Below are 22,154 nucleotides of genomic sequence, written 5' to 3' on the forward strand. Positions count from 1 at the left end.
GTGGATGTGTTTAAAGGCTGAGGCAAATTCTTTGTCAGGAATGATAAATGCAATGGTGGGTTATACATTTACATACCTGAGGAACCCATGATGAGATTTCACACAAAGAATTACAGATTGAAGTAATGAGTACTGGTGTAGAGGGTAAAGAAGTTCAATGTGGATAATATTTCTTTCATCACAAGGGATCTGTTTATAATTTACTACCACTTTATATAAGATAGAAACTATTAGTAGCCAAATGGTCTTTAGTGTGAAGGTCAAGAATCAATAGTGCAATAAAAAAAGGAAGGCTAAGTTTAACAAAGCAGATAGTACATAAAATTATAAAGTAAGTGGAGTCTGCACTTATTCAAACTCCACCATCACCAAACACCCTAGTCTCCCTTCAGACCTATTTGTCCCGTATTGTAACCCAAAGTACATTCAAGGTGAATGATAGGATTTTTCAGATGTATTCTAATTTTATTGAGAGCTCTTGAAGTTTTCATGATAAAAATATACTGTTCAAGCACTGGCATTATAGAAACAAATATGGCTGAAAGTCCCTTACCATTATTTAAAATTACACTATAATCTTCCTATTAGTAAGTCTGATGCTAACATCCAAACCTTATAATATTTACAAGAGTAATTTAGAAAAAAAGTGCTTCTCAAATTCAATTTCTTAAAGCTTCTGGATGACTGAGAATGAAATTAGAGTGTATAGTGTGCATGTGCATTTTTTAGGATTTGTTTTCTATGTATTAATTCATGTAAAATGGATAGATCCTCACCTGAAAATGCACTGATTGTCTATTTATTCTTCTTACAGATAAGGTTATTGTTAATTTAAATGCAGGCAGAGTCCCAGGTGGAGAAACAAACTCTATCAAGGTTGATAGTTATATTTGGTAAATCCAACAAGAAAAGTAGAGGGATGGGTAGGAAATGGGCTGGACAAAATTCAGGATGTATGACAGATGTTGTACAGGAATGCTTAGGTACCATCTGAAAAAGCAAATTGGAGGAGCATCAGACAGAGCAGGTACCAGGGCCAAGGACAGAGATGGAGTATCCAGTCAAGCAGAAAAGCTGTACCTGGGAAAAAGACACAGACACTCAAGCAGATGAGGCTCAAACAGGCAAGAAAAAAAATGTAGTTCAGGAGACATGGCTTCAGAAGGAGAGATTTATTTGTAGAATGTCAGTTGAAGCCAGCTTTTTTTTTTTTTTTTTTTTTTTTTTTTGGTGGTGGTGGTAGGGGCTGGTAAACTTAAAGTATGTGAGTAGGAAAATAGGAAAGGCCAGTTTAAAAGGGAGGGGTTTGATGCATGGGGTAATTAGAGAATGAGCAAGCTATAAAGGTGTCTCTTAATTATAGTTCTTGTTAAAGCAGTTTGGATTTCAGAACTATAATCCCAGATAAAGCTAGTTTTTTAAAACCCTTCCTTCGTATTAAAACCAATGCAGGAAACTTGCAAATGACTTAAGAAAAGAAATAGAAACAAAAAAAAAATCAAGAGCAGTCATCAACTTTAGGCCTAAATGATGAAAAAAAATTTAACATTATGGATAGTAACAAACTAGAGATGCTAAACCTAATCAGAGTTTGAACAGGAGACTGAACTTAATGATTAGCTTGCTGTGTGACATGTAGACAAAGACCCTGTTTCCTGAACTTTTAAATATATAACCAGCTCAATTTTTCACCATCCTCATGGTAGCTCCCTGTTATCTCTCCGTGGCCAACTCCTTACTGTGTCTTACAAAGCCTTATATAATCTAAGATCTGGCCTACACCTCCTCTTCCACCCTTTTCATGCCAAGCTATTTCTGGCTCACTGTGTTCTAACCACACTGGACACACTGGTGTTCTTCAAACACTGAAGCTTGTCCCTGAGTCAGAGGCTCTGCACTTAAATGCTCTTTCCAGAAGTCTCTTTTCATTCCTTTCCTTTCATTTTTCTTTCTATTATTCAGGTTTCAGCTCAGATTACTCCCTTTCAGGAAGATCTTCCTGACTTATTGTACAGCATCACCCAGCACTGCCCATTTGCTGCCACATTCCTGGGTTTTGTGATCTTCATGGCTCTTAGTTACATTGAAAAACACATCCATCCATCTCTCTGATTATCTTTCATCTGCCATCTCTGTCTATCTATTTGCCTTTGCTGTTTATTGCCTGTTTTATCCATAAGCATATAATCTTTACCTGTGCAGAAACTTTGGCTATTTTTCTTCAGACTCTAACTCTGAGCATCTAGAAAGGGAACTCATGGTAAATGTCCAAATATACTTGTTGGATAAATAAATGATGATATGAGCTACATACCCATTATATTTTGGTAATTTCACATTCTCAAACATGAGTATTGCTTTCATTTTGATATCTATTTTTTTTCTGAAAAGGAAACTAATTTTTGAGGAATTAATCAACTTGTCCAACATCATTTCATGGTAAATATATGTTCAAAGCTCATTCATTTTCCACCAGGATATCTTCGTTACTTAATCCCAAATTATTATGGGTCACATGAAATGGTGAACAGATAATAAAACACTGTAGTGATGGGACTGGGGATGTAATTCAGTGATAGAGTGCTTATGTAGCTTGTACAAGACCCTAGGTTCAAACCTAGCACACACACACACACACACAAAAAAAAAAACAACTTCTTTGGTCTAACAATTTATGTTTTATCCATAAAATTAAAGTTTAAAATAACTATGCAGCACCTACCAATATTGTAGAAGAACAATAAATCATTTATAAATAGTCATAGAAAAAAAGCAAAAATTAAAACATGATACCATTACTGAACTTATAAAATATACACTAACAGAAAAAAATAGATATATCAAGTTTATTTGACAGATATACTTTGGTGTGATTAAAAATCTTTTAAATAATTAATTAGATATCCAAGTGTCTTTGAGGATTATTTAAAGGTTAAACTGGAAGAAATTCATAATAATTTTCTTTCCTGCCTATATTGTGGGCTTTTAAATATAAACATCAGAAAGTATTCTCTAAGGAGCATAAGAAATCAGAAATTAGCTTTTGTCTCATAGAATTCCTTTTCACCATCATTCTGGTATCTAAGAGATTGGAGAAGTATAAACATCCAAGAAGATAAGTGATGTAGTATCTCAACTCTAGATTCTTCTGTCTATTCCCATTCAATAACCTGTACCTCCATTCTATATCAGTTGTTCATTCTCATTTATATACTGGCAATTCTCAAAATTACTTGTATAACTTGAACTTTTCCTCTGAGTTCTAGAAATTTTTACCCAACTTAACATTTCCACTTGGTTGACTCACAGGCATTGTAAACCATAATATGTCCATAATGGAACTCTTCTATTCTCCTTAAATCTTATATTCCAGATCTTTAACATTTTGGGAAATTCACCTACATATATCCACTCCATAAGCCAGAACCTGGCCATCATTCTTGGTTCCCTACTCTGTCTTATCCTCACATCCAGTGCCCTCAACCAGCCTCTTCTTTGTACCTACAAACCATGTCAATATTCAGTCTAGCATCCTCTATCTTCACTGCCAATATGGTTGTCCACATCTCCTTAACAAAATTTGACCACTGCTTCCAATCACTGTGTCCTCAACCTGTCATAATACAGCAACCAGATAATCTTTAAAAAGAAAAAATTGCAACAATACCATCCCCACTAATTTTTTCAATGGTTTATCCATACATGTCATGTTCTATATTAAATAAATATTATGCATCCTTCAAATTTTTGTTAGAGCTTTATTAAGATATAAATGAAGCATACCTGTAATTCCAGTGCTCAGAAGGCTGAGGCAGGAGGATTCTAAGTTCAAAGATACCCTCAGCAACTTAGTGAAGGCCTAAGCAGCTTAGTGAGACCCTATCTCAAAATAAAAAATAAAAAAGTCCAGGGATGTGGTTCAATGGTTAAACACCCCTGGGTTTAATCTCTGGTGCCAAAAAAAGTTTTTTAAGGTATAAATGATATATAATATACTATACATGTTAAAGCAAACTATTTGATGAGTTTGGACGCATGTATATACTTACAAAGTCATCACCACAATCAAGATAACAAATACAGCCATCAATTCTACAAAATTGGTAATGGACATGTTAATGCCTCCTTTTTCCTTTCCTTATCCATGTCTATAGACCATCATTGATATTCTCAATATCACGCAAATCAATTGGCATTTTCCAAAATTTAGCTAAATAAATACCTCCACTTGCCCAAATTACTGACATAGAGTCCAAATTAATTTTTCCATTTTCACTATTTCAAAAAGAAAAAAAATTTAAAAACTCAGAGTGAACAAGTATGCCAAAAAATCATTAGGAAAATATGAAGATGATTATCCAGTTTGTAGAGTGACGTAAATTACAAAAGTCGTCTGCTGTGGTGACATGCATATAATCCCAGCGGTTCAGGAGGCTGAGGCAGAAAATCACGAGTTCAAAACCAGCCTCATCAATTTAGTGAGGCCTTAAGCAACTCAGCAAGACTTGTATCTAAATAAAATATTTTAAAAAGGCTGGGAATATGACTCGGTGATTGAGAGCCCCTGGGTTCAATCCCCAGTACAATCAATCAATCAATCAATCAATAAACAAACATATAAATAAGTAAATAAATATCCTGAAACACTATGACACTTTAATGGACTTGCAACTCTCTCAATCCTAAAAAAATACTTATATTAATAATAAACTTTCAGGTTTTTACTTACAATTTTAACAAGACTTTTCCCTAGATGAATTTTAAAATCTAAATTCCTCCCCACTTTTTAAAAAATGTTATCATCATAGTTTGAAAGATTCTGTCTTTCTAGAGAGACTATGACGTTATTCAAAGCAATTCAGTGGGTTTTATGTATGTTTACCAAAAATACTAAATCTTAACAAAAGTTGATAATGCAAATAATGTTTTATTTTGGAAGGATTTTTCATAGATTTTTTCCAACACAAATTTTTATTTAATAATATTGATGGCTCTATATGTTATTTATTTCACATTACATATAATTTTGATTATGAAGTATACTAAATATTTTTAAGCTATCATTCTTCTCTCCAGAATAATCAGAGCATATTTTGCTTCCTGTTGTTTTAAAGGAAATATTTTAAACTGATCTTTACACAATGAGTGTGAAGGAAAATGCCAAAATACAACGAATTTCACTTCTTGTTAGAATTTGACATTTTCCACTAGTTAAGTAATATAAACATGCATCACATAATGAGCAGTATTTCAGTAGCACCATTTTCACTTTAATTGTTATCACATTTCTTTTTTGTTTAGGGAGACGTCTGCTGAACACCCGTGGGATCTAAGGAACAAGTAAGATTTAAAAAATGCTGGGGTTTTTGCCTGACTTTCAGATTTTCCTTGTTTTATTACTTAGTGGTGTTTCTTTAGTACTGTAGTTTGTACTTCTTTTAAAAAGTGTTATCAATTTTATTATGGAGCTTGAGGAATAAAAGTGGACTTTTGATAATTTAATATTATTTGCAGTCAAAAAAAAACTAGATGAATTTTCTGTACATGGTAGGCAGACATAAAAGTGAAATTTCAAGTCTGAGGCAATAGTTAGGTTTCTATTGTCAAGAGTGATTGTGGATCTATAGAGTGAATTTGTGCAAGGTAATTCTTGCTTTACAAGATGTACAATGCTATAATTATCCTATTCTGGCCTCCAGCCTATGAGTAGAATAGATCAGTGGGTGTTTCTCCATCTCTGCGCCATGTAGCACCTTTATTACCACTACAGAGTCTGAGATTCATGCAATGTTTGAATAAGATGGGTTGGAATGATGAGAGAAGAGCCTTCCACCAATGAAGTAGAAAGAGAAAGTTTAGTCATCAAAGGCAAGCAGAGAACTAAAAGAGAAATAATAAGTAGGAAGAAAGAAGGGTTATCTCCATATGAACAAAGGGAGTGGACAGTTAACAAATACAATAAGTAAATAGATAACATATATGTCACTCTCAACATTTGGAAAGAAGAAAATAGAGGTGGAATTCTTACAGATAGCAGAGGTCGGAAGCTAAAAAAAAAACGTGGAGTCAGGATATGTAATTCGATTCACTTGAGAAGAAAAGAGTAGTAAAAGATAGTAGACCAAAAAAGTTCCATTTTTAATTTTTGCTATTTAGCTTATTTGACAATTTAGTTCATTGAAACTACACTGTGAACATTTTAAAAATGGAAGCATTGAATATTTTTATCTATTTCATTGAAAAAGAAAAAATTCTTGTCATCATGCAATTATTTGATGTTTCTGAGAATCCTGCTTTATACTCAATTTAAGCCATATTTAAGTGAAGAAAATCTTTCCTGATTTATTCCAAGTTGTCTTACTAGTATTCTAAATTTTCTGTATTCAGGAAATCATTTGATGTCTAAAAAAAGTTAAAATTATGCACTTAGGGAGGTGAAATAAGTCATTAAAATGTAGTTCTAATTTGCAGAAAGTATATGTTAAACAATTCAAATTTTACTGTCAGAACAGTTTAAATCACTCCCACATTCAGGGACACAAAGCCCTAGAATTACCAGTAGTTATCCTGTAATTGCTATTTGCTGGCAAAGGAAAGGTTAACAGTAGTGTGGATCTTGATTATAACATATAGATTTACCAAGAAAACTGTAGAATTGAGTTTTTCTGCTCCAAAATATAAACCACAAAGATCAAGATAACCTCCCTTTTCCTTGGCAGGTAAGTGGGAAATTCTATGCAGCAGCCGCATTTGGGGAAATATAGTTCTAGGTTCATGGTTGTTGTTGCTGCTCATCAGTGTATGGTGACTGTAATGTGATAATCACTTAGTGGCAAGACAGAAGTACTCCTTAATAATTGAAATGTGTTAGGGGACATTTCTTGCTTACATCTGATCCATGATGTATAAAGCCGTCATTCCTACTATTTTTCGTAACCATTAGTTTTCATACGCATAGAGCAGAGTTCAATAGAGTTCACACCCATAGAGCAGGTACAGAGGAAAAGCTCCCATTGACTCTGAATCCAAAATACTGGGTGAAATCCCAGCACCACCATTAAGAGCCACTTAATCTCCCTGAACCTCAATATTTCCATGTTCAAAATAAGGACAATACTACCAACTCACAAGAGTGCTGTGGCATTTGAACAAGTTATCCATCTGAAAGTATTTGGTCCACAGTGCTGAATGACATAAGTAGGAAGGCTTGAATTCTGGCTTCTTACAGGCTCCTGCCCAAAGTCCCACGAGCCACACAAATGAGTTTGTAAGAATTGCTGCAGGTGTTTGTACTTGTGATTCAACTTTACCATTTTAAAAGTTATTTTGAGGGTAGATTAACCCATCATTTAAAAGCTTTAGTCATCACCCTCGTGGCTCTATATCTGGAGTACAGGAAAATGTCTTTAAGTCTCATAAAAAACTCCACCTGCTGCTCATGTCCTACATTTCTCTAATGAAATAAAACTGGGGCCCTCTCCCCCATTTTACTAGTACTAGTCTAGGTAGTTTTACATACATTGTCTCGTATAATTCACAGATGGCTCCGAAGGAATATCTGATTGTCCCCATTTTCCAGATGATTCTCAGGAAAGCATGGTAATATGACTGAGGAAACACAAAAAAGAAAAGAAGCTGGTATTGGAACCCAGAACTCTCTCCACATCTCATGTACATTACAAATGTACCTTACTGTCTTCCTTAAAGAAATGTAATATTTTCAATGCAAATATCTGGGAGAAAATAATCACAGTGATTTTACCCACGGGTAAAATCACACTGGTGTAGAGAAAATGTTTAGTGGAGGAGACAAATACTTAAAGGGAGGGCAAGAGGTATTGCTACTTTCCAAGAGAATGAGAACTGTCAAAGGGATGCAGTGAGATGTCTCAAGTTGTGCCCTGGACAAGCCTTATGGGAAGGCACTTTTAAGTAATTCAATGAAAAACCTACAACACTTTCCTCCTTGGCCTGACAGCAGGATTCTTTACGTCCTTCCCCAAGTGTCTTCAAGACCCATCTCTGAATGTCTACAGTAGTTTAACATGGGAAAAACCCTAGGTCCTGCATCTCTTCTTCTTACTGGCATTACTTTTCATAATCAAAAAACAATGATTTTTTTTTTTCCTAAGTGCCCTTTGTTTTTCTGTTGATTGTGTCAAATCCATGCTTCATCTGAATTGGCCTGATTATTCTTAAGGCATGTTATTATCTCTCTAAACTTTAAATAAGTCAAAAAAAATTATTATATACAAATGTTCATTTGAGTAGTCCCTTGAGACTCCAGTCTGTTTAACCTTTTAAAAAATGAAAGTACTAGAAAAAAAGTTAAAGTAGATTTTTGCATGTTTAATTTTAAAAATAATTACTTCTGATATACTTCATAAAAGCATATCTGTTTTGTTCTTTAGTTCAACAAGCTGATTTTATATTGTTAGCATGTTGAATAAAAAATCAACAAAGGGTCCTCTTTCTACTCCTTCATACACACATTTACTCACATGCACCCAGATTTACATACATTTTTACACAGAATATAAAAAAGAACTTCCCCTCCATTGAAAAATTCTATTTTAGATTTCTAATAATAAGTCATGATAAAAGGTAATTGTGGGAAACAGTTGTAATATCTCAATCTTGAGACATATGTTATTATGTCTCTAAACTTTAAATAATTTGTGCCAAATTGAGTACTACATTTTAAGCAGTCATCTTTCTTCAGAAGCTAGAGGCTGAATGTGTTTAGAAACATACTTTCATAGTGTCAATATAAAAATACAGGTTTCCCCTTCCTCAGATTGTCTCCAGTGTAAACAGTGCTTAATAAAGATGGCGGTAAAGTTCACTTGGTTGCTGTGCATCTGTATTGTTATTACCATAGATAAACACACTTACTTCCTCTTTGGATTATTCTCAGTAAAAAATTTCTAGGCAAATATGATACTTTCTTGTGGATTAATTGGGATCTCGTTCTAGGCAATCACATATATTTTTTTATACAACTGCATTTAATGTGTAGAAAAGTTCACAGGGGGAAAAACTGAGCTATTAGATGGCCTTTTTGAGGGCACAATGAAAGAAGGATTTGTTATTGAGAAACATTTGGAGTCTTATACAAGAGAAGGAATATAAATTGTACAACATGGACACATTTCCATCTAGACTGTGAGAACTAAGAGTTATCTTGGGATCATGGAGGAGTTTTATTTAAAAATATCAACTTTGCTCATGAAAACTCAAGTAATAAATGCTTCCAGAAAGAAATGAAGTGATAGCAATGGCCCAAACAGTTGTTTATTTGGTATTGCTACGTCTTTATTTCCAAAGAGAGTTATTGTTCCTCTATGAGTTTTACATAGCTTATAGTTTACTTGCTATAGAAAAACATTCATTATCTGTACCAGCTACTGCTTATGAGGACAAGTGGCATCAAGAGGGCAGAAGTGTAGCAGCCAAGATCCTGAGGGAGGGGGGCACTCAGGATGCCATCTATTAGTGATGCCACTTAAACTGTAAGGTCCACCTCACACAGAATTTATTTTACCTGGGAAAAATAAATTACCTTGTATGACACTTTCCAGGAGGTCACTTCGTAAAGGAAACAAAAAAATGGCTTAAGTAGTAGCACCACAATGATAGAACCAATATTGACAGTGAATCCGTCCCCATGGCTATTGCACCAAGAGTTCCTTGAGTTTTGATGTCACTTTGGGGGCCTGGCTCTGGTCAGAGTTACTCTTGTCTGCAATTCCCATACAGTTGGTGACCATGCAGTAGTACTAAAACCTGGCTCTTTTGTACTTTCTTAAAGCCACATATATCTGGAAAAGAGTGGGTTGCCAAAAGGGCCATTTCATGATAGTGAATTAACTAGCCTCCAAGGTTACTTAGAGTAAAGAAGGGAAAGAAAAAGGAGGCTTATTCATTCCAACCTTTTGGAGCAGAAAAATTACAATGTTCATTTAACATGGACTAAAATGTTATCAAAGATAGCAAAGGATAAGGATTCTTCCATATTTGAGCACTGCTAGTAGATTTGACTTGTGAGTGACCACTTCTTTGCTTTCGTCAGTGATTAATGACAGGACGTACTATGTTAGCACAGCACTATGGGCTTCTTCCATGACATACTTATTTTCCCTGTCTTCAGTATTAATTCTAGTGCCAGTCACCCCTAATATTAATTATTACTGTAAAAGTTCTTTATAATGCATTGGGGTTTAGTCACTGTTTTATTATTTTGACATAAATTCCTAAAGCCTCAGATGTTGGGAGATAAAAGCATAAGAACTAGTAAGAATTTTCAAATATTATTGTCCAACTTTTTTCAAAAATTAATATCTGTACTATCTGCATCCCTCTACCTCCCTTTCTTTTTACCTTTGTTAGTAAGATCTGTTGCATTTATGTTTCCTTCAAAAAGTTTGGACACAAAATTTTACAAAAAAAAAAAACTACCTAAGAGAGTACCAACTGTATGTTACAGATTTCTAATGCTCTGGGTTAAGGGGCAGTAAATACCCAGGCAAGTCACAGATTTTCTTTTAGCATTGCTGAGTTTTGTGAAGTTTATCCCTATCTGATGTTACAGGATTTAATGACAAAGATACAGGTTCTCACATGACAGAAAATAGAAATTCCTTATCCTGGAAGGCAGAGAGGCAAAAACATAGACATATGACATCAAATGTAATGGGCCTAGATAAAAACCTCAGTACAATTCTATAGCTCTCCTTTAAAGTCTATTGTGTTCACATATCCACTTAAAGAAAATTAGTTATTAGACATTGTAAATAGTTTTCCTTATCTGCATGTGAAAGGAAAAACAATCTTCTATTTGATTTTTTTAACCACTTTTATTAGAAGTTGTCCACCATTAACTTCCTTACGTGCATGGATTTATCTCATGATATTCAGTCAATGGTTATTAACTGTGACTGCGTTTGGTGAATGTGTCAGTTTTCTGTGCTTTGTACCAATTAGCACAAACTCAGCAGCTTGACAAAATGCACATTTATGATCTCATGTTTTCCACAGGTAGTTATGGGGACGGCTTGGTCAGGTTCTGTCCAAGCAATCAATGTGTCAACCAAGGCTTAGATATCAACTGGAGGCTTGACTGGTGACAGATGTACTTTCCTGTTCACTCAGGTTGTCAGCAGAATTCTCTCACTTCTGGCTGTAAGAAGAGGGAAGGGGATGTCTTCTTGCTGGCCATTGGCTAGAAACTTCTCTCATATCCAGGAGCTGCTTAAAGTTGCCTGCCTATGTTCTTCTTCACAGCACTCTGACAACCTGGCACCTTAATTCTTTAAAACCAGCAAGGGACTCTGTCACCAAGAGCAAGACTCACTGGGACAGGATTTTTGATATGGACACTATGAGGAAGAGCCCATGAGAACCACCTTAAAGCCTCTTTGTCATAGTATCATCATAAGAATGAATGCCAGGGGTAGTCTTGAAATCCCAAGTTGGAACTAGAATTTAAAATCATATTAGAGAAGACATACAAAAAAATCTTAGTTTGATCTTACTAATTAAAACATAAAATGGCTGTTAAAATATCTATAGGTTGTACAGTTATTCACTACACTAGATTTACAAAAGTGCCATGTCCACAGTATTTCCCATTGTAAGAGGCTGAATCTTCAGGGGCCAGGAATGTATTTTTGGTTACTCTGTCAGTGAATAGCATGAAAACCTCTTTCCTTGCTGAAAGCATTCTGAGTCTTAGGACTTTGAATAACACAGTTTGCTTTTAATGTGTGCCTCATGATGTCTACTATTGTTTGGTCTTTAACAACCACAGAGGTGATTATATACGATGTAATTATATACTGTAGTTATTATGTGTTTTACCATCTATTTATCCATAGGTCTGTTTTCTCAAATAACCACTTAATGCTATAATATTTAAATCAAAAGCTCCAGGCTGACTAGTCTTCCAGGATGTGAAAATAATAGATGAATTATAAGCTATTCTCCAAGGAATAATATATTGGGATTTGTGAGACTATGAGACTTTGTAACATAGGGGAAGCCACATCTGATAATCCATGGAAAAACTCATCACCTTTGTATCTTCCTGGGCTTATATGAAAACAGATACTATTTTTGATTTCCCCTGCAGGCCGTAATTGCCACTTTCTACTAGAGAGAAGCAATCTCTAAGGTAACCAGGATGCACACTCCATTGCAATTTATAACGAAGGCAATCTAAATTATGGGCATATTACACATGAACCTAAAGGCAAAGGAAATTTTTTCAAAGCAAATAAACCTAATATAAGTCATTGAAATTCCAAAATAATTGTATTTATTTATGTTAACTTTTGTTGTGACATCCTTTATGTCCGCTATGCAATAAGCACATAATATCGGTCAGCCCATGTGTTAGTCAGCTTTCCGTTACTATAACTACCTAAGATAATTGACTTTAAAGAGGAAAGGTTTATTTTAGAGATTCTAGTACTTGGTCAGTTGGCCCTGTTGCTTTGGGGCCTGTGCAAGGCAGCATATTATAGTAGGAGTACATGGTAAAGAAAGCTACTTATCACATAACAGTCAGGAAGCAAAAGAGAAAGATGAGGGGTCAGGGTCTAAATATGCTATTCAAGGGCACAACCCCAAATGGCCAGAAGACTTCCAACCAGGCCCCAACTCATGAAGATTTTTGCCACATCCCAATCGCACTACAGGCTAGGGACCAAGCCCTCAATATGTGTGTCTTTGGGTAATACTTATCCAAATCACAACAGTCCACTACTAGCCCTTTTCACTAGACACAATAATCATGTGGCAATGCAGTGCATATGCATCTGTCAGGATCCTGGCAGAAAACTGATGGCTAGTCATAGAAGGACTCGCAAGGTAAAAAGATAGTGAAGCTACTTCTGTACCTTGTCTTGATGAGACATAGAGTTATCAGAATTTAGAATGCACTGTACTGTTGAAGAGGGCCACTCAACAAGAACCAGGCCTTGAATAAAGAAAAGCAACATAGGAAAACAAGTGCCTGGCAGGTAAGTAATCAGCGATATACACACCACAACTTCAGTTTTATTTTACCCTCTAATATTCTGCTGGTACCTCCCATTGCTTAAACCAAAAAGAAGTCACAAGGCAAGATATCCTAGTTACTGTGGTCCATAAAAGTCACACTCAATAGACACAGAGTGGAGGAAGAAAGGTGAGAAGCCTCAGGATATCCCACAGCAGGTCAATGTGCATTAGCAACTCACGGCATATTATGGATAATTTTGTCCCATTTTTATTAAAATTCTAACTTTTGTCCATAGTTGTAGTTCTATTACATCTTCCCTTTATGCCTGGGGAATACCGGTAAAAGTTATGTTGAATCTATTACTTTCTAACACTGCTTTAGGAACTACATCAATCATCTACTTCATTTATTCAGATTTTGGCCTCTTTTCAGGAATCATGGGACTTCTAGGAAGTATTGCTGAAATCTTTAATATTCTTTCAACCATTTAAATGGGTTAAAAGAAACTAAGAATTTCCATTTTTGTACAGGGTAGCCAAGTTCAGGACATTTCTTTAAATCTTCTTAAAGAAAGTTTCATATGTAAGGAGTGAAATATACCCAAGACCCTGAACAGAGGCCCAAAATCAACACAAAATTCTCAGAACTCCTTAAAGTGACCTAGTCAAATCTGGAAATAATTTCTAAAGTTTACCACAAATCTTAGTTTATCTCCTAGTATTTTGTATTTTCCCTTATACTCTTTATGTGGTCATAGCATTGAAAAAACAAAAAACAGACAGAGAACTTTATTCCAGGATTTCAGCTAGAAAGCTTAAGTTTAGATAATGTTGGCAGGTGTGTGGATTCACTCCCTCCACACTGAAAACCCAGAAAGGCTGAGTCCTTGAAATTACCAAGCATATGGAAATAAAAGAAAGAACCTGAAACAGAAAACAGGAGAACTATTTGGAAGTCTCTAGAATACACTTAGATCACCAAATCCCTTTTCATATTCACATTTAGTTATGAGGTCCTATCTCCCTCATTCTAATAAGAAATCAGAGGTATAAAACTTCAGAGAAATTAAACTAAAAACCATGGATATGGATGGCAAGATGAGGTACTGATCAGAAGTAAAAAAAAAAAAAAAAAAAAAAAAGAGGGATTCAAATTCAAATATCTTTCCTAGACATGAACCTCCTATATATAGCCAGAGTACCAGCACAAGGAATGAAATTGGAGTTTTCCTCTTTGGAGAAAACTAGTGGTACTTGAGAAGATACCCACACATAATGATATATAGACACTGGTTATTCAATCACCCTATCATAAACCCTGAGCCAAGAAGCATATCTCCAACACTCACATATTGACCAATGTCCCAGAAGAGCTTCTTGTGGCACCACTTAAATAGACAAGGATGACCAGATATGAGAAGCAGCTGTAATATAAAAGAGAAAAAACAAAAAAATATATAAACCAGGGAGCAGAACTGGAGAATATTAAATTCATGAAAGTAGAAGAGTATATTATAAAAAGAAGAAAACATTCATAGAAAAATCTAAAGACCTTTATTATTTGGAATATTACAGTAAATAAGCATAATATAAATGGAGAGATAAAAGGTACAGTTGATAAAACCTCCTAGAAAAATAAGCAAAAAAAAGTCAATTGAAAATTATTTAATTTATTTTAGTTTAATTTATTTATTTCTTTTGGCAGTACTGGGGATTGAACCCAGGGACACTCTACCACTGAGCTACAGCCCAGTCTTTTTTGTATTTTTTTTTTTATTTTTTAATTTTATTTATTTTTTTATTTTTAGTACTGGGGATTGACTCCCAGCACACTTTACCACTGAGCTACATCCATAAATGTTTTTAATTCTTTTTTTGTGAGACAGATTCTCCTAAATTGCTGAGGCTGGCCTCAAAATTGCAGTCCTACTGCCTCAGCTTCCCAAGTAGCAGAGATTACAGGCATGCACCACCACGTTCAGCAAGAAAAAATTTTTAATGAGAGAATTAATCCAAGACCTCCAATCTCTGACTAAAATGCCTTCTGAAAAAGGACCTCAGAGAAAGTCTAAGAACAAAAATAGTAAAGATAAAACAAAAGAAAATTTTGCTAGAACAAAAGGACATTATTCTCCACACCACAAGGATCCAATGACTATTTAACATACAGGTTTCTTTTAAAGACCTATTGTGAGGCAACCCATGGGGAAATAACAGAATCACCAAGGTAAAAAAAATCTAAGCCACAAAGGGGCAAATTATTTTAAAACACTTCCCTTCTACACTTTCAGAAGAAACAGCTGGAAGATATGCTTAATCTATATTTGGGAGTAAACCACACAAAACAAAACAAAGATCCAAGAAATTGGCAGGAGAGCAAACCCAGGAAAAAGGTAAAGGGGATTTCAACAATAACAAAATAATAGTAATTTACATGGGATTTCAACAACATCAACAAAATAATAATAACTTTTACATTGGAATCCAAAGCAAAAGTTTCAGACTGAGGTAGGAGGGCAAAGGCTTGAAGATCTCTGAGAAGGGATTGGAATTGATGGGAAGTTGTGGCTGTTCTAAATGTTTAGAAAGAAGCATTGATTAGGAAAAAATTAAAAAAGAAACCTTAAAATTTAAAAAAATATATATATATAATTTAGATATTATAAATATATGTGTGTATGTGTTATACAAATATACCTTCAAACTGAAGGTATATTTGTATAACACATTGTTTTCCCCTTCAATTTTATTATTCTCAGAGGTTTGGGTAGCTAATGAAGACTTTTCCCTTGTTGTAAATAGACAAATCATTAAATGTTATAAATAGTTTCACTGAATGTGGTGTTACACACCTGCTACTCCAGCAATTTGGAAGTTTGAGACAGAAATATTGCAAATTAGAGGCCAACCTCAGCAACTTAGCAAAACCCTATCTTAAAATTTAAAAAATAAATGAATAAAAAGGACTGGGTATCTAGCACAGTGATAGAGTAGCACTGGATTCAATCCCCAGTACCACAAAAACTTAAAATCTGCATACTATAGTTACATAGCCACATCAATGTTCATAGCAGCATAATTCACATTAGCCAAACAGTGGAACCAATCTAGGTGCCTTTCAACAAATTAATGGATAAAGAAACTGTGGTGTATATACACAATGGAATATTACTCAGCATTAAAAGAGAATAAAATTATGGCATTTACAAGTAAATGGATAAAGTTGGAGAACATCACACTAAGCAAAGTAAGCCAATTCGAGAAAACCAAAGGCCGAATGTTCTTTCTGAGAAGTGGGATATTAATCCATAATGGGGCTAGGTAGGGGGAAGGGCCTGTGGGAGAATGGAGGAACTTTGATTGGGCAAAGGGGAGGGAGTGAAGGGGAGGCATAGGGGCAGGAAGGAAGGTGGAATGAGATGAACACCATTACTCTAGGTACATGTATGACTGCACATGCGGTATAACTCTATATCATGTACAACCAGAAAAATGAAAAGTTGTTCTCCATTTGTGTACAATGAATCAAAATGCATTCTGCTGTCATGTATAACTAATTAGAATTTTTTAAATTAAAAAAAAAAACAATAACAAAAGTCAATTTCCTCTACCCAAGCTTGTTATCACTTTGGTAGAGGAAGACAAAGCAATTAGACTTATCTATCTTTATTTAGCTCTACTAACTATATTACCCATCAATCTCTTCAAAAATCATTTCTCTCCTTTTTTCTTATAAATAAGTATTGCTTCATTAAATAGGTTTCTCCCCCAGTATATTAAAAAAAAGATATTTTAGAAAAAAAAAAACGCTGTGGGTCATTTTTAATTCCATGAATTGTATCCTTAATACTTACTATGTTAATAGTATGAAATTTTTTTCTTTAATTATCAGAGAAATGGATTTATAATATCAGTAGTACTCCCTAAAATTAATAATTACATCTGCAGGCAGATGTTTACAGAATATCTTCTCAATTTCAGAGTAAAAACAACAGGTAGATTATGTAAATAAATATGGTAATTGCAGCCCAATGGGAATTGCAAATTTAAAGTTCAATTTTCATTTTAACAAGAAGTCACTTACAGAGATGGAAATCTGAGGATCAGTGATTCTTCAGAATAATGTTAGCCTTTAAAATCGAATTCATAAATACCAAGGGAGTGAATAGTCTTTGCCTTGTTTATTCCTCCAACATAAATAGACTTTCTCTTTTAAACTATATATCTTGCTCATTCTTGAGAAGAACACCAGCCCTCTCAAGAGAGGAGGAGGAAAATACCAATTCATAAATGATGTACCATTGTATTTGTTCTAATAAGCTTTCAAATATAGGAGAGCCTAGAATGATAGAGTCAGACTTTAATGTTGAAAATCATATTACATCGTCAATTGGATATACCTCCAATCTTTCTTTTGACAGCTAAATTCATGTGCTTCAGACACGAAAGTGAAAGAAGTCTTCTTTGAATCAATTGCACTATTGCTTCATTCTAAATGAGGCAGCAGCCAGCTTATGGTTCATTGAGGCATTCTATTCTGTGAAGATTAAAAGTTATTTAATTTATGATGAGAAAATAAAAAGTCCAGCCTATTCAGACAAAAGCCCCAGAAGCTCTTCAGTAAAGAACATTCCAGAGTTCTGTATTTCTCAAATAATCATCGCATGTGTGGCTTTATTTCTCTTTAGCACGTTTAGTGAGCTAGTAAACTGATGTAAAATAGGAGCGCAGACACTGAACAATGAGAGGTGTGAATTTGTCTTCCAGACATATTCAAATTATGATAAGAAATCTTGATTTGCTTCTTTAAAAAGAAAAAGGATCTCTCATTTAAGAAAGTCATGGTTATAACCAGTGAAGCTTGCTAAAATGTATTAGATAATAATAAAGTGAACTTTATTAAAAGGCACCCTTGGGAGCAATCCCATCATCCTCTACAGCTGAGAACAGCAGAATTGTTGCCTGGCCCTTTTAGTCTTCTTATACTTAGTTTTTTGTAGAATGTCTTTTTACAAAAAGGATTGGGTAAGTGTAATTGCAGTTGCCTTTTTAAATGATTTGTGACCATTAGGTGGTTCATGCAGGATGTTGGTGGATTTTATACTTCTTTGTTTTGTTCATTAATTATTTCACACTGGTATTCCTCTCTCACTTGTGAGAATTATAAATTAATTATTGTTCATAATAGTCACTATTCATCAGGTACCTACTATGCACCATGCACCCTGGTACTTTCACTAACACATGCTATTTTTTGTTCTCAGAAAGTTCGGGCAAGGTAGTCACTGTTTTATACCCACTTTATGGGGAGGAAATCTGGACTCAGACTAGATTTTCCATTTCTCCTACATCATTGAAAATATCCAGCAATGAACTGAGCAAATAGAAAGTGGTCAATACATGACTGGCTTATTATTATATCCTCTAGCTAATTTCACTTGCTTCCATTTCCACCAATGGAAACAGACTGGAGCCATAACAAAACTATTTAGTTCTTTCTCCCTGAAGGTCCACTAAAATGTATGCACTGGAGGGTATAAAGAGAGCATGGCTAATGAAGGAATAGATGATTCTAGAAAATGATACTATGGTCTGTAATGGGTTTAACACCTGGCAGATAATGTAAATGGCACTGGAAATTAGCTCATTTTTGGCTTCCCTGTGCCCTGCACAATGGAACAAAACTTACATTGAAAATAAGCCCATTTTTTTTGTTTTTATTTTATTCTGTTTTTTCCTATACACACATGTTTTGAATCTGAGCTATGACTTGGTGCTATGCACTTCCTAGTTCCTCTCTTCTTGCTCCACCAAAATAGATGAGTTCTGTGGATTATAAGGGAAGGTTGATTTTCAATCCTGCCTCTTGCACATGGGCAGTTTTGCCCTCCATTCTTAATTTGCAGTGTGGTTATATCATCCAAACATAAATTTATTTTATTCCTGGAACTTTTCACCTTTTGAAAATGGGAATGATCCGTATGGCTAAAGAATGTCAGGAAGGGAAACATTTGGAAAGAATTACGTGGATGCAGTCATTCCGGATCCTGATCATCTTAGCCAACAACAGCCAAGTAAGAAAACAGGCACTGAGTGTTATATGCCAAAAGTTTAGAATTCCAGAGTGTTCATAACAGATAGGTGATTTAAAATTGACATCATTGTAGAGTTCCAACGAGACTTGTATTGTGATGGATGAAATGTAGAAGGATAGGAGTGGGCTACACTTTATATGATCAATTATTTAAAAGTTTTCAAGTAAAGCATGAGATATTTCAAACCTTTCTGTGTCATAGTTATATTCTTGAACTTTAAAAAGGATTAAGTTCATGTAAATGCCTCTTAAACTATAAATCACACTAACAAAAATAATATTTTCTATAAAACATATATTTTGAGCTGGGCATGGTGGTACTTGCCTGTAATCACAGCTACTCAGAGGCTGAGGCAGGAGGATTCTAAATTCAAGGCCAGACAGGGTAACTTAGTGAGACCCTGTCACAAATTAATAAGGGTGAAAAATTTAGTGGTAGAGTGTCCCTGAGTTCAATCCACAGTACTACAAATAATAATAATATTTTGAAGAGTTATAGGTGACAAACACCATTCATCTTAATTATTTTAAACAAACTCTCCATGTGTAGGAGATCAAAGTTAATGAAAAGATTTCACAAAGATTTATCTAAAGGACCAATATAAGCTCATGCATACTCAGTATTGGTATTTGCAATGTAGCAAATGATTCACGGTGGGATAAGACCTAGATCAGAGGGTAGGTCTATTTAGGAATGATAGGAACATTAAGTGGATGACTTATTTTAAAGGCAACAAAATCACCCAAAATATGACACAGTCTTGCCTATTATGATGTGATCAGACATGCACATTATATGATTTTTTCTTATTTTACTAGTAGAGATAAATCTTTAATAACCTTGGTAAGAGGGGAGTAACCTTTCAAATATTTTAGGCCAGTTCAAAAACACATAATGGGCATTAATTGTGTCTGAAGCAGAATCTTCAATTAAACAATTTTCTAGCCAACGTAATATTAAAGCCCAGCTCAGCCTATCATCCACAATTTCATTAATAAAAACACCCCATGCTACAGTTGAATAGAAAACTATTTAACTATAATTAAATGAGTATTTTTCAAAATGAATCTGTACATCCAGCCGTCAATCACCATCATAAGATCGCTCATGTCTTGGCAAACCTCCCTTGAAGAGTATACTTCCAAAATCATAGTCAAAGAATTGATTAAAGAACAGTAGGTATTTCTAGTCTCTTACTACACCTTAGTAGTTTAGATTCTAGAATACAAATAAGTACATTTTAATAGTAGAGGCCAGCAGAGGGAGGGTTCCAATTACAAAAGGACATACCCAGATGCAAGAGACAGACTGCCTAAAGTTTTCAGAGGGTCAAAGTTTTGGATTTAGCTGTACCTGTCTTAGTTGCTCATAGAGCAATGGAGGAAACACTAAAGAAACCAAGATCTGGAACAACACTGGCTTATTGGGGTGAAGTAGTCACTTCACAATAATACAGTTCAAAGTACTAGGATAGCTCCAGTAGAATATGATGTAAAATAAATATTTCAGTAATAGTTCATGGTCCCAGGGTCCATAGTTACCTAATGTATTCTGAAAGGCACAGTGATTTGTGTTGATAAGCAAAATTTCCAGGGATAAATAACATTTTATGATTTTTGTTTTCTTTTGTTTTAAATATTTCTACTGTAACTGATTTCCTGCCAGACCTCTGCTCACAAAATTCTTGAATATTTAATAAGCTCTTGCAATCTGGGAAGAACAGGGTCTGACATGCCCCTGAAAGTAACATGAAAAATCTAAGGAGGCACAGTACAGTGGTGCACCTGTAATTTTTTCTACAAGGAATCTGAGGCAGGAGGATGTCACGTTCAAGGCCAGCTTCAGCAAGTTAGCAGAACCTTCAACATCTTAGCAAAATTCTGTCTCAAAATAAAAAAAAAATAAAAAGAAATGAGCATATAGCTCAGTGTTAGAGTGCACTTGAGTTTAATCCCCATACCAAAAAAAAAAAAAAAAACAACAAAGAAATTTAAAAATCTAAAAACAAAACCAGACATGGTGGGACATACCTATAACCCAGCAATCTGGGAGGCTAAGGCAGGATCACAAGTTGGAGGTCTACCTGGGCAACTTAGCAAGACCCTGTCTCGAAATAAAAAGGGCTGGGGATATAGCTCAGAGGTGGATGCCCCTGGGCTCACTTCCCAGTATTGGCAGGGGAAGGGGCAATATCTAAAGAGGGAGGTACACAAGAAGCGTCACAGACACATAGTGCATAACAGAGACACTTCCTTGATAGGGTGGGAGGATCAGGGCTCTAAACTCTTGGAAAGAGCCCATCAAGTGAAAGCAATTTTCTTAAGTCCTATAGGGAGTAAGATATATTAAGCAGATTTACAAATCATACATCTGGGTAAAAGTGGGCAGAAGCTCAGCAACCAGATTATGACCAAAGAGTAAATTGTTGACATTAGAAAATATGTCTAGTTATATATAAAACATCAAGTAATATAAATTAGATATCATAAAGGATCTTAGTATTAGTATGGAAAAATTCTATTTGTATAGGCCTAACCCTGAGCTATAAATTCTCTGTCTCTATAGGCATATAATTAATTACCAAAGGACCAAGCATAAGTTTCAAAGATGGCAAAATATAATTATATAATAGAATAATTAATTTTATTTTTTCCATTATTATCAATATAGTCTTCCTTGAATTTTTTTGCAAATCATTCTTTGATATGGACTGACTATTGGCTTGATCATTACTTGGCTTTCATTTAATTATTTTTGATATATTAATTTTTACATAACTATACTAGTGCCTCATAAATATCAAAATTCAAAAATGTGTTTTTTCTGAAAAATCTTGTGGTAAATACTTCTATATATTGTACATTTCTGCCTTTACCTTATTATTTCCCTGGTCATTTGGAGAGAATGCATATCTTATTTTCAATATAATGTATCCTATGAAATTTTATGAATTAGGCTTTGTTAATCTTGTAATATTAGGGGGGAAATTCAATTACAATGATTACAGTAATTTTATTAGAGGTTCTATCTGGTATAGGGGCTTAAATTCATCCACCC

At 34.6% G+C, this 22,154-nt stretch overlaps 1 protein-coding gene across 50 annotated transcripts in view; it reads left to right on the forward strand.

Moving 5' to 3' along the window:
- Ptprd (protein tyrosine phosphatase receptor type D) overlaps nt 1-22,154 on the forward strand; it is a 2,156,260-nt gene that overhangs the window by 1,524,393 nt on the left and 609,713 nt on the right. For all 50 annotated transcript variants that reach the window (XM_048806967.1, XM_048806968.1, XM_048806990.1 and 47 more), the window contains one exon: nt 5,302-5,340. The gene's annotated coding sequence lies outside the window, so the exon portion shown is untranslated. The remainder of the gene's footprint in view (nt 1-5,301; nt 5,341-22,154) is intronic.

The sequence above is a fragment of the Marmota marmota genome, unplaced genomic scaffold (assembly GCF_001458135.2).
Source record: "Marmota marmota marmota unplaced genomic scaffold, marMar, whole genome shotgun sequence".
NCBI lineage: Eukaryota > Metazoa > Chordata > Mammalia > Rodentia > Sciuridae > Marmota > Marmota marmota.